Source organism: Neocloeon triangulifer, unplaced genomic scaffold, assembly GCF_031216515.1.
Source record: "Neocloeon triangulifer isolate White Clay Creek 2 clone unplaced genomic scaffold, ASM3121651v1 ptg000014l, whole genome shotgun sequence".
Classification (NCBI taxonomy): Eukaryota; Metazoa; Arthropoda; class Insecta; order Ephemeroptera; family Baetidae; genus Neocloeon; species Neocloeon triangulifer.
This window is the reverse complement of record NW_026775556.1, coordinates 29,120,653-29,134,062: the sequence shown is the minus strand read 5'-3', so window position 1 is coordinate 29,134,062 and position 13,410 is coordinate 29,120,653. Positions and strand designations below refer to the sequence as shown.

Genomic DNA, 13,410 nt, shown 5'->3' with positions numbered 1-13,410 from the left:
GACGCTTGTCCCTTGTCCGCGGGGACACACATTAAAACGCGCGCCTCTCTCTAAACAAATGTAAATAGAAACATAAATAATTCCTAGATGCTGATAGCATTTGTACACCTTTGGTCTTGATGGCAAATGGGCTCTGTTTTCGGAAGAATTTCAAAGCGCTTTCGCTAAACGGTGGAATTTTTACGTCTCTTAAATTTTCTGGGAAAATTTCACACGGTCCAAACTGCGATGGTCAGAAGGCAAGAACATAAATATAAATAAAATTTATTGGTCATAAAATATATTATTGAGATAAAATACGAAAAATTAATAATGATTAAAAAAATTATTAAAAAGTCTTGTTAACAAAACGCTGCATTTTTATGATCAGATTTTTAAAATTTCTTAAGTAAAATAATTTCACATATGTTTCAAAACTTTGTTATGCCACTTTCGAAACGTTTAGAGCTTTAGAATTAAAAGTTTCATTCCAAAATTTATGATTCCTTTCCTTTTATGATGCTCTTTTCACCAACAAATTAATTCCTATTTGTCAATCAAATATGTTTTCTAAAGTTTACTGTCTACAATTTAACAATTGGATGAAAAAACAAAAATCACGGAACATTGGAGATCAAACGAAGCCCTGGATACATGTAAACCATTATTTATAAATTATAATATTATGACTGTGCCTTCTCTCTATATACTTGAATGTATTAAATTTCTAGTGCGGAATCGTCACCTCTTTCAAAAATATAGTGATAGTGTTGATACGAGGCGGGTGACACGACACAATCAAACCAATGTGTGTATAAACGATTTAGTGGTAAGGGATATTGCTCTCAAAAAGTCTGTAGAAAACCCTGATTATATGATTCCAAGAATTTTTAATGCGCTGCCAAAAAATCTAAAAACCCTCGAAAATGACGAGGAACTTGTGAAGGAAGTGAAAACTTTTGTACTTCAACACCAATTCTATGACTTAAACGAGTTTTATCGTTTGAATAATGCTATGTATCTTGACTTATTTTAAAAAGTATTATTGCTACCGCAAATTAATGCTTAACAAAATAAAGAATATTTGAAATTGAAAATTGAAATTGAAAATTGAATTGAAATTGAAAAAATTGATTTTCAAAGATGATAAGACATTTAGATGTCAATTCACATCTTTTTAAATTAAATAAATGGCCAAAGTTAATAAAACTATGAGATGAAAAATATGTGAAAAACTCATATAAAGGTAAAATTTTCAATAATTTTTTTATCTAGATTTTTTTAAAGAAATTGACACTCGAGGAGATGATTCCCCCATGTAGATTTTTATTTTCAATTTTGTGATTGAGATGAAGACAATTATTCACTTATTTACAACAACATGCTTGCCGTCTCGCAGTTTTTGCATGTCAGATTCGGATTTATCTTTTACTTTATTTAATGCTTCAATCCCAATTAAAAGATATTTATGGTAAATGTTTCAGATATTGAAATAAAATAGGTTCATACAAACTCTACAAGCTTTGAATTTGGTGAAAGGATGCCATTTTTTTGCAATAGGGTCATTGGAAAACTTTCAAAGGATGAAGTGACCAATAATTCTTAAAGTTCAAACCACATTATTGCAAACACAAAGAGTATCTTTTTTAATAATGCCTTTTTTCTTTTAATCCAAGCGAGGTAAATAATAGCTTTTACATTATAATGCGGTTGTGAGGTTAGAAACGTTGACCTATCTCGCTAAATCAAGTGTGTTTTTTACCACTCAAGGGAGCAGAGACGTGCGCGAGAGGAGCAGAAAGAAAATAACACACCACACGCCTCTCTCGGCCGGCCGGCCAGCTCTCATCTTTTTTCGATTATTTTTTATTCTCTACGCTCTTTTAGCGGCCACTTCTTACTTCATCGTTTATGTATTCACTTAGGAGAATGTTTATATGCTGGAGAGAAAAGATGCTCCCGCTGTTCTGATGCGATTCGCTCATCATCCGAGATGGACAACAGACGTTTGCTTGCAGTAACGGAATGTAATGTAATCGCATACAAAGAGATTGGGTATTTTCCAATTTGACAAGTTATCACGCATAAATTTGCTTTTTAATTTCGCCTTGTGCGGGTATTGAATTGTTATTTTACAAGGAATTCATTAATTTCAGCATAAATTTACAACGGATTTTGTTGATTTAACGATTTTTCACCAAAAACCCTGTAGCATTTAATCTCCGAAAGTGGCAATAAATTCCAAAGGCAGAAAGGAGTGATTTTCACCAAAAAATTCCTCTCTTTTCTTTTGTGGCCACGAAAGCATGCGATCGCACCGCAGACAATTAAACTCTCCTCTGGTAGCAGCGAGTCCTCAATAAAAAAACCAAAATTGGCATAGTTTGACGACTGGCTCGCTTTTGTCGTAAAGTTAATAATGCTTAATACAGCTCTGTGAGGGTAATTATAAGAGACTCTGCCGCCTTTCATGTGAGATGATGCAGACGAGGAAAGAGGACGTAAGATGAGCCGTTTTTTTTTCTTTTGGATGGGCTTATCTGCCGACCAGCATCTCAAAAACCGGCACTTTCTAGAAAACAAAGAAATCCTGCGCCAATCAACTAATTGGCCACCAACAATAATAATTTTCGCCTACATTTAATTCTTGGAGGTGGACCAATCACAATTTTCTTTGGAAAGAGAAATTTATAAAACAAATTTTTCAAATTTAAATTAAATAAGTATTAAATTTTTTTTATAATAATTCAATAATTATCTTTGTAGAGTTTTTTCTGGTCCCTCCACGGCGAGAGAGACAACTGGATTATGCGCGTGTGTCGTTCTTGAAAAAGCTCTCCCGCGAGAGCCCACTTCCAGAACATAAATACTCACTTTGGAATCGGCGATTCCGGTCACGTACCAATATCAAAGTGGTGTAAGTCAGGCATCCACGGAATGTGATAGGACACGCGAATATCGTTTATTCTGCTGGACGCAATAATTCACTCACGGCGCGCAAAGAAAATTTATTATTGCAGCAGGACAAAAGTGCTGATTGTACAAGTAACTTTTTGTCTCTCTCGTGGGACTGGAGAAAAGGAGACGTACACCACAGTGCAAAGGAAAGTGGAATCTAAACCAGAAAATAGAACAGACGAAATATTTCCAAATTACTTTAAATTTCAGCAAAAATTATTAGAGAAAACAAACAAAATTTAATCATGGAAAATTAAAAAAAAAACTATTTTTATATGTGTTTCAAGAAGTTGACACTCCAGGAAATGATCATGAAAATTGATGAAAATCAGACTTGTCCTTGTTGTAAAAATCGTTTTTATTCAAAACAATTTTTTATAACGAGGACAAGCCAGATTTTCTTCATTTACATATTTTTATTGATTTTTATATTGCTTAAAATGAGATACTTTTCTCTTGTTCCTCAGCTTATATTTTTTTTGTCTATTTTTCTCCAAAACTGTATAATTGTCTAAGCAGTTGATAAAATACGCGAACCAGTGGTTTTTTTGAGCTTTTGAAAAACCTCAGCCGTGTGTATATCTGATGGCTTTCAAGAAGACAACAGCAGAGAAAGGTTGAAAGAGATCAATGGGTTTGTATTCGGTGGACATGAAACCTGAGCAGGCAATATAACATTAAATAAAATGGTGATGTTGTCGTCAGCCTCTTATTGCAATCGTGTGTGCTTTTGCCTCCTTTGAAATAAACAACTTTTTAAATTTAATATAACAAATAGCGTGGCCATAGCAAGGGCCGCGATACCATCTTTTAACTATTTGTTTGTTCTCTCGGCTGGTGACGCGCCAGATTTCTTATTCTTTCTTCATTGACCGAATATTTTGGCATTTTCCCGTGTGTTCCCGCTTTATCTGGGCCCATAAATTAGGCGCCCCACCTCCATTATTTTTCTCAGCTCGCTCGGCTTGGGAAAAGATGCCGTTTTTTGAAAAGCCGTCAACATATCAATTTATATATAAAAGTGACCGGCTGGTTTGGCCTGCGTGCCGATTTTTTGACCCGCTGCGTCCACTTTTTGTGTGCACTCTCGGCCAGTTAACGTCACAATTTATGTGACTTTCTGGAGAAATCCGAATTTTATTTAGATATATATTAAAACGCGCACTCGGAAAACGACTCCCGGCGATCGGTGGCAACTTGCTGCTGACAGATTTAGGTACGCATTTCAAACCCACTGCTGCGATCAAACCCGAATAGCCACAACTTAAAAGGTTTTTTGTTCACTGGAAAACACCAATGTGCATACATACACTGATGGTGACCTAAAATGGTTCAATTTGCGTGGCAGGTGGATACTCGTTAATTTCAGCAGATTGTAAGAAAAGAGAGAAAGAGAAAAGGAAGCTGATCACATGTCCAGTCAGGTTGGGCAAAGATTGCGTGACCCCAATTAGTGATTAAAGTAATTAAAGTCACTCTTAAATTAAAGACCACCGTGAAACTTAATTTTGAGGATCAAAAAAATTAACAAGAAAGGAATATATTATCTTTAGCTGAGTAAAACTAAAAAATTAATGAAAAAATTTTATAAAGAGCAATACAATCTATAAGATTAAATCTTTAGAATATTTATTTGAGTGATTAAATTGAATAAATTATAATTCTTTCAGTAAAAATGTAACCAATAAGAAATAAAATTATTTCTTGGGGTTAATAAAATAATTTTCTGTTTCATATTTAACAAAAAAAAAAAAAAACAATTTTGATGATTATTTTACTACCTAAGCACATTTTACAAATAAATGCAACTAAGCCTCTTTGATTAAGATAAAAAAAATATGCATTAAGTACGTAGATTATATATATTTTTTTTTTTTAAATAACCCAAATATTATGCAAAATTCTTAAGGAATTCAGGATTTAATTGAATGAACAATCACAATAATAAACTTTTGTTTTTAACTCTCAAGGATGAAAAGTCCCATGCCGCTTTCAATTAAATTAATTTCCACACTTCCGCTTTCCTCGGCTGGGATTTAAAATTAATACCCTTTGACAGAGGCCGCCTTGACTCTCTATGCATTGACTCAAATGACAGGAAGCCTTCTCTCTCTATCTCTCTTCCACGCGCGCTCAATGAGAGCAATGACACAAAGTAATATAATAGACGACACAGGGAGATAGAAATAAATAAGAAAAAATCCTTCGGCAGCATCTCCTTACCTGCACTTGCGGCGCGCGAGTAATTATGGCGAGCTGCTAATTGTTGCTCTGGTGCGAGTAATTTTTTATGGCATCAACCGACTAAACAACCGCCTATCCATCTATCAAAGGTCAGGCGGCCGGTAGCAAAAAGAGAAATTCCTATATATTTATTTCTTTTCCAATGCAATCTCGAATAGTACACGCGTGTGTGCACTTTGCCAACAAGTGTAATAGCAATTACAAGAGATATCACCTGGAAAATTGTTCAGATGTGTGTACGTGTGATCTATACGCTTACCACGAATGTGAAATTTTTATCTCCTTGTAGGAAAATTTACGTCACAGAACAACTTGTAATCGCATGTAAAATTTTCTAATTCTTGGATATTGATAATTGAGTTTGTGCAAAGTCTGACAAGTCAAGGTGCTGCGTGGTATAAGCATAAATATATCACACACCAATGGAAATGACCATGTTACTTGTCATGAAAACAGCATAATTATCCATCATGATGAGTATAGAATTCATAAGAGAAATCAGGAGAATATTTTTGATACATTTTATTGCATATGTTTTATTCAAAAATTGTTTTTATTTTAATAAATTTAGTTTTTTAAATTAAAATTTCTGTCAACCCCCCACTCTTATAATCAGTGCTGCCAACCAAAAATGCAATCCGTTTTACTAACATATTTTGAGGTTAAAAATGACCGATTTTCTACATTGAACGTCTTGCATACTTTTCTTTGGGGATACGGATTTTAAACAAGATTGTTGACAAGATTTTCTCGTTTTCCATCACTGTTTGATCTAAAAATAAACGCCAATTTGCTCACTTTACAAAAAGAAGTTTGATCAAAAGTCGTCAGAACAGTCGCATAATCCAGTCTTTGCGGTTTTTTATTGCATATAAATTCCTCAGCCCAAAGATCATCATGAAAGTGTCTGGGTATAAAATTAATTTCGGCAGGAGAATTTCTTTCTATTAAATTTTACGACGCTGGGTATATATTTTTTTTATAATATCAAACCATTGCTTCTGTCACGCGGCGCTAAGTGTCCGTTTTTACGCCGACGAGACACACCGGCGGGTTCGACAACTGCTAGATGCACACATTACTTAAGGATATACGCGTACCGGAGGAGCAACTTTTTCTCTCTCATGTGAACCAATCCATATGCATAAGGAAAGTTTCGCGCAAAAGTGGTCTTGTATAAAAGGAAAGCTTATTTTAATTTATGTACTGAAAACGGAAGGGAGAAGCATTTTTGCTAATTAAACAGAGTGCGCGAAATTATGCTTTTGCCCAAATCGGCAGTTTATAGCAGGTTAATGAGAGAGGTTAAATCAGAAGCTCCTGAGAAATTGGTCCCTTGACTGTTTGACTGTTTTTTCAATCGGTTCTTCGCGATTAATTTATTTATTGCGAAATATAGGCTCCGTGTGCGAGTTGGAGATTTTTCCGATAGCAACTCATGAGAGATCACGTAATAAAAGAGGGGCAAATTATCCATTTTGCCATGCTTGGATTGCTTTGTGGATGCACGATGCACGAGTCGCGATTCTTCAACGTACATATCGAGAAAGATGATTTTATTGCACTCGAACAATAATAAAAATCTTTCGTTATAAATATAATAAAAACGGCGCTGGTTCCTTTTTCTTTCTTCACGCGAATTTTTGGTTGTTTTGCAGGAAAAGTCGTGACCACTCAATCCAGCAATGATTTTCAAATTAAAAATATTGTAAATGCCAGGTGCAGTTTGGACGGTATTTTTTCCTCTTCATAATTATCGGTCAATTGGTGGATGCATGCGAGCCTTCAATGATAATTGCTTTTGAAATAGCGGTTTTTATTATATTCCATACTTTCTCGCCGGTTTGCATAACCCGGCAATCAGTGAATTGTGTTCGTGCATTTCCAACACACTCTGTTGTGTGGCACAAAACGCGAATAAGACAAACGGCCGGCACGGGATAATTAAATACCCAAATTGCTTTCGAACTAAAAAGGATGCAGGCTTGAAGGGGGTATTTATTATCTCCGCCGACAAATTACGCAAATTAACAGACATTCCCTCTCTTCGGTCACACGTGGCAGAAATTCGCATTGTCCGCTGATGATTTAAAAATTTTAATTAAACTCACCAATTCCGAGAACGACTCTCGCAAAGGAAACGGGGCGCCGTCAAATCTTTTCATTTGAATCTAGGTACGTGTAGTTGTTTTTCAGTGGAACAACAATGGCTGCGGTCGAGTTGCCAATTTATATGGTCATACGCACCGGGCGAGCCGCGCAGAATTAATTGGCGAAAAACATGTTTCGCCGCACGCATCCACCAAGAGCGTCTCGACTACAGAGCCGCGAGCAGCAGCAGCTTGACCAGAAATAAAACGGCTCATACGTGAATTTTTTATTCCACCTCGCAGTCAGTCAAGCTTTCCTTAATGAAGAAGGCAAATTCAATAAAAGACAGAGAAAAAATCGACCTACAAAAGAGACGCTGGAGAAGGATGCAAAAAGATGTGAATGAATCAGCTAAATAAATAAAAATTACCGTTGGATAACCAGAAAGTTATCGAAAAGAGAAGGAAAAAAAATTCTAGTTTAATTTTGTGAAACTGGCAGATATGCTTTGGGTTTGGAAGGGTTCAATAAGATTTAATTTTTAATTATAATTCTCTTGCACTTTGATGACGAAAAAATGTAATTTATTTATTTCAATAATTTAAATCCTATATCACGACAAACTGAAATAAAGAATGAAAAAGTGAAATGATATTACCATGTAACTTCCATGTAAAAATTGTTAAATTAAATTAAACTGCAATCCTAATGACAAGAATTCAACAATTAGTATTAATTCTTTTTATTCTTATTACCCATTCAATAATGTATGATTATTTAAACCCACACTTTAAATCTTCTCAACATGGCCTTATTTTTTATTAGTCGAAAATTGCACGACGATAAAAAATATCCTTCCTCGAACGCGAGCACGAGAAGCTGGCCCAAGATGAAATAATAATCGAAATCTGCAGCTCGTGACTCCTGAATGTGAAAATAATAACTCAATAGACACACCGCAAATAAAAAAAAGTAACGAATTATTATTTCGTGTCGTAAAACGAGTTTCGGCAAAGTGCGATTGCGAGCCAGCGCTTTTGGTAATAATTGTAAAATAAGTGCACGTAATAAAAATTAAAAGCCACACACAAGCAACATCTCTTTTGCCTTCCTTACTGTTCAATGCAACCTGCACAACCAAGAGGGAACATAATCGACTGACCGCGTGTTTTATATAAATTTTTTCGTACTAATTGGCTGCTGTGACATGAACGCACTTTTGATTCGGCAGGAATTTATTCCTTCGACGCTCATTGTGTTTGGTTTTTCGAGTCGCGTATATTTTTCTTTTGACCACGATTGTGTGTGTGTTTGCCATTTCAAGACAATGGGGGCTAAATACACAGGCGTATACCGTACAGTACGGTGCCATTGTGTCCGAGCATTTTTAGGAGTGTTTGGGGTAATTAGCACGTTTGGTGCCGCAATGTGCGAGCTTCTGACTTGACATTCCAGCTGCTGAATCTTTTCCTTCTGCAGTCGGAAAGTCCCAGGACCACAAAGAGTTGCAATTAAAAAATTATGAACGTAGACAATTTCGTTTGTGTTTAGGAAAATTTGCGAAATCGCTCATGAGTGGAAAGGAGAGCGTTTCAGATTAAAAATTTAAATATCGTCGTAATCAAGTAAATTACTAAAACAAAAATTGTGACTTTGTCATTTTGCTCACTTGATTTTTTTTTTCAATATTATCTGATATTAATTTATAAATTCTTTTATAACTTGATTAATTTTTTTTACCGAGAAGAATAAATAATAATAATAATTATTGGATAGTACTCTCAAACTAATGTTTGACAACCGAGTTCAATTCTAAATTAGATAACAATTAAAATTTTTTATAGCAAGCCGATATTGTATCTTTACACTATCTCAATTGCTTTTCATTTAAGCTTGAGAAGAGTAAATTTTACTTCATAATCATTTTGAAATTAAAAAAAAAAAAAATAGTGAATTATATAAATATTATAAAATGAAAATGAGTAATAATTATTAACAAAAAATATTATTTGATAAATTATTTACTATTTATTGGCATTTAATTAAATTTTATTATTTGACCAAGCGATTGTGCTTTTTATTTGCTATTCAACTCATTTAATTTTTTTCAGCGGTAGCCAATCACTCCATTATTTTACACATCTCGCAGGCAGACACGAAACTCACGTTCGCCGCGCCGGTTAAATTTGACCCTCTTAGAACGCGCGGCCGGACTAACATTCTTCGTGTGCACTTGATCATGCAAAAAAGCGGCCCAGCGTTAATTTTCTCTTGCCAAAATCAGCCAGCTGGACGCACGAAGGCACAATAAACGCGAAGAGCAGCGGCAATTAAACCATCATTTCACGCACACCATTACGTGTGCTGTGTATTATATTCCGAGCGCCCTTCTTTTTATTTCGACCAATTGGTCCTTATTACACACGGATGCTGCGCCCAGAGCGGCGGTAATCAGCTGATTATTTCTGTGCCCAACCAAGTGTTACTTCCTTGAAATCGCTTAAAATCATTATTTTTGCAAAACGTCCAAATCGACTGCTGCCGGTTTATATATTCGAATGAAGTTTCGCACGCGAATGGACAGAGAAGAAAAAATAACAAATCAGTCGCGTGATGTTTCAACAAATCATCACGTAATTAACAATTTTATAAAAAAAAGCCATAAAATATTGCAGTTATTTGAAAGACAAGTAGCTTTTTTTATTTGGTACTTAATTTTTACTTGAATAAATTTCGTTTACCGAGGAGATTGTCTGTGAGAAAAACGGGATCAATTTGCCTCAAATATTCGAGGCTCCCCTTTGATTGCCGCGCGATAAGAAATGTGTGGCTCGGCAAGAACGTGTCCCCGCGCCGACCTGCTGAAGATGCTCCAATCTCGGTCCCCAAAGTATTTTTTCTTTTGTGTTTCTTTCTGCGCTTACACAACAATAGGGCCGACGCCAGCCGCATACCTCAGGAGCAGCAGACGGTCGCCTATTATTTTATTCGATTGGCGACAATTCTTTTCGGGGTTTCTTTTTGTTCTCCAGCACCATGTGTTAAATATTCACTCTAACGCAAAAAATAAAATATTTCTGGTATTTTTTTTACACAATTTAGATATTATAAATGGGGTCTCGATCCAAGAAGTGGTCAGCTAATGTGTCCTTCTCCTGGTGCAGGAAGGGGAGTGGCAAATTATTTCACGACGAAAGTTTAGAGGGAATTTCCTTTAAAAATGCAAAATGAAAAGGGAAAAGTTCACCTACCTGTGGCGAGTCGATGAGTGCGGCGAGTCGGCTACACTTCCGAGTGGTCGGCATGGCGAGAAAATCCACAATTAGCCGTAATTCGGCGAGATACGGGTGATATTTTTGCCCGATTCGCTATTTTTCTTCCCACGAGGAAGTTTCTGGAGACTTTGGCGCTTGGGCAGCCGGCGAGGGAAAAGGAAATGAGGGAGGGTTGGGAGGGAGATTCACAATGCAGCAGCATCGGAATGCGCTCCCACCCATCCACAACCCTCTCTTTCTCTTTTCACTCGCCGCTGCCCTTGTGCCCGACACGTCCTTGGAAGAAAGAATGTAGCAGAAAAGCGAAATTTTTCGTGAATCGCCACCATATCTCAACGAATTGAGTCAAACGTGGAATTTTTCTCGTCCAGCCGACACCACTCGGAAAATGCGCCGCACTCATAAACTGGACCCAGGTATGTGATTTTTGCTATTATTTGTGCAAATTAATAATTGTTTTTGTTGCTATTATTTGATCGTCATTTACACACGCTGGTGAAAATTCAAACTTTGCGCCTGGAAAACCAACAGTCAAATCAAAAGCGGTACTTGTTAATGATCCATCATGCGAGCGCTTCTGTTTCGGAAAAAATGTGTCATTATCGAGACCGCATTGGATATTATTTTGTTCATGAGACTGAATTTATAAAAAATATTTTCTATGATAATTGTTTTCAAATTGCAGCAATGAAAAGGATATTTAAGTTTAAATGATCGATTAACAATAAAAAAAAAATTATATTGAATGAAATAAGCGTCTAAATCCAAGATTCCCAATTGTTTTTTTCCATTTATACAAATTTGGCTACATAATATTATAAATTTGTATAAAAAGTCTGTAGGAAATCAATCAAAGGAGATTCAAAATTCAATTATAAATAAAATTAATTTAGCTCAATTTTATAAAAAATGATTGTTCGGATTATGCGTAATAATCATTTAAACTACTTTCCCATAGCTTATTTCATTTAATGTTTGTAGCAGCTCAGGTTAGATTGCCTGCATTTTTCTTAATGAATGGAGAAAAAACAAATAAATAAATAAAAATCCGTGGTCACAAAATAATTATGCTTCAAATTAATCGATGCATGAAATTAATCTCCTTATGAATAGAAGGTCGAAGCTCGAAAGCTGATACATTTTACCGAAATTAAAATTTCAATCGATGGAAGGAAATGTGTTTAAAAATCGTCTCCTTTTTTTAATCCGATTTAACTGCGTATACAAATTTTTACTAGGCCAAACTTTTTATAATATTATGACATATCGCAAAATTGAATGCTTTCGTACGGTGGTGCATCAGTAAAATTAATTGGCAACGAACTTTAAGACGTTTAAAAATTGAGAATTTTTATCAAAGAAATAAATTGTAAATTTTCATTAGTAGATGAATGATTGTACTTACCAATGAAGCAGTCAAAAAATCTGCGCCGAAAAGCACCGGAAGCACGTTGTCCGACACGGTAGCCACGCCCACCTGTTATCACGGGGTGGTTCCTTTGTTTGTGTTGGTCGTCGACGGCCGTCGTGCTGCAAAAAGTTCACCTCCGAATGTGCGCGTTCCAGGTTCACGTGTGCGAATCGACCGGCACTCACTGACACTGTCCGAAGAGACTGTCCGGAAGGAAGGAAAGGCAGCGGCGGATCAAGCGTGGTGCGAGCAAAGCGGAGGGAAAACACGGCGGGCGAGAACGACGTCTGGCATGGCACTGGTGAGTACAGCAAACACGCTTCTTTCTTCTCCCTTCCTCGCTCTCGCAGCTCCTCTCGGGCGGCTCAGGTGACCACGTGGACCTGAGCCGGGCCCCGCCGATGGAAGGGATCGATCGGTCAGGTACATATCTCGTGGCACAGGTAGCCGCCGAGCGTGCTAATCGCAAAGTAACGCGAGCAGAAAAAATATAAGCAAATACAAAATTAACTGTTTCCGAAAGTTTAAAAGAACGAAAAAGGAATGAACTGAATAATCATAGGGACAAATTAATTTCTAAAAAATAATAATGCCTGCAAATATTTGCACGCACTCCAGAGTGTTCGAGAATAACACGATTTAACGTCAGAGGAAAAAATTATGTTATATCAATGTGTTTTCGCATCTTTGCGTTGGCCATGGTGTTGCCATTTTTATCATTTTGTCGCATAATTTCTAAAGCGTTCAAATTAAATTTTTTTAACATCACGGATTTTCTTTCATTTGCGGAACGATCAAAGTGCGTCTTTTTTAAAATTGTTTGTAATAATTTTTTGTAATTTGTAATGATATCTTGTACTCCTGTATGGTCTAGTGGCAAGGATACCTAGATTAAATCTAGGAGGCTTGGGTTCAATTCCCGGTGCGGGTATTTTTTATGCAAAATTCTTGCTAGTTTTCGTAAAGTACTCGCTAGTTTTATTAAAATTATTGCTAGTCTTAGCAAAATTCATGCTAGATGCTGGTGCCGTTTTCCGTTTTGACTGGTTTTGACCAACAACCTTTTTTAAATAACAGTAATTCGGGGTTTCAAATTAATGTGTTTATTGTTATTAATTATATCAAGAATAAATCACTATGCAATATTATTGAGTATCCTTTTTAAAATTTTGTGAGAAAAGTTTAGGGAAAAAATTGTATAATTTGCAAAAAGACAAATTATTTAAATTAAAATAAATGAAAAACATTACAAATTAGTAGTTATGGAGAAATGTAAAAAAAATTATTGAATACTCAACAAATTATAATTTTTTTTTAATTTTTTTTCTTTTGCTATGTCTTAAGATTCCCAAATCATTTTAGGCACCGTTATTGACTATATCTTTATGCAAGCAACATTTCGTCCTTTTAAATCAACAAGATCTTTGATTAATTGTTATTTATTTAATTTAA

At 35.7% G+C, this 13,410-nt stretch overlaps 1 protein-coding gene across 4 annotated transcripts in view; it reads right to left on the bottom strand.

Moving 5' to 3' along the window:
• Positions 1-12,261, bottom strand: part of LOC132199477 (transcription factor Sox-13-like) — a 199,879-nt gene extending 187,618 nt beyond the window's left edge. For 3 of the 4 annotated variants that reach the window (XM_059624214.1, XM_059624218.1, XM_059624219.1), the window contains exon 1: positions 11,953-12,261. The gene's annotated coding sequence lies outside the window, so the exon portion shown is untranslated. Of the gene's footprint in view, positions 1-10,523; positions 10,662-11,952 lie in introns of those variants that run through there. The other variant, XM_059624215.1, reaches the window with a different exon arrangement.
• Between the last annotated feature and the right edge of the window lie 1,149 nt (positions 12,262-13,410).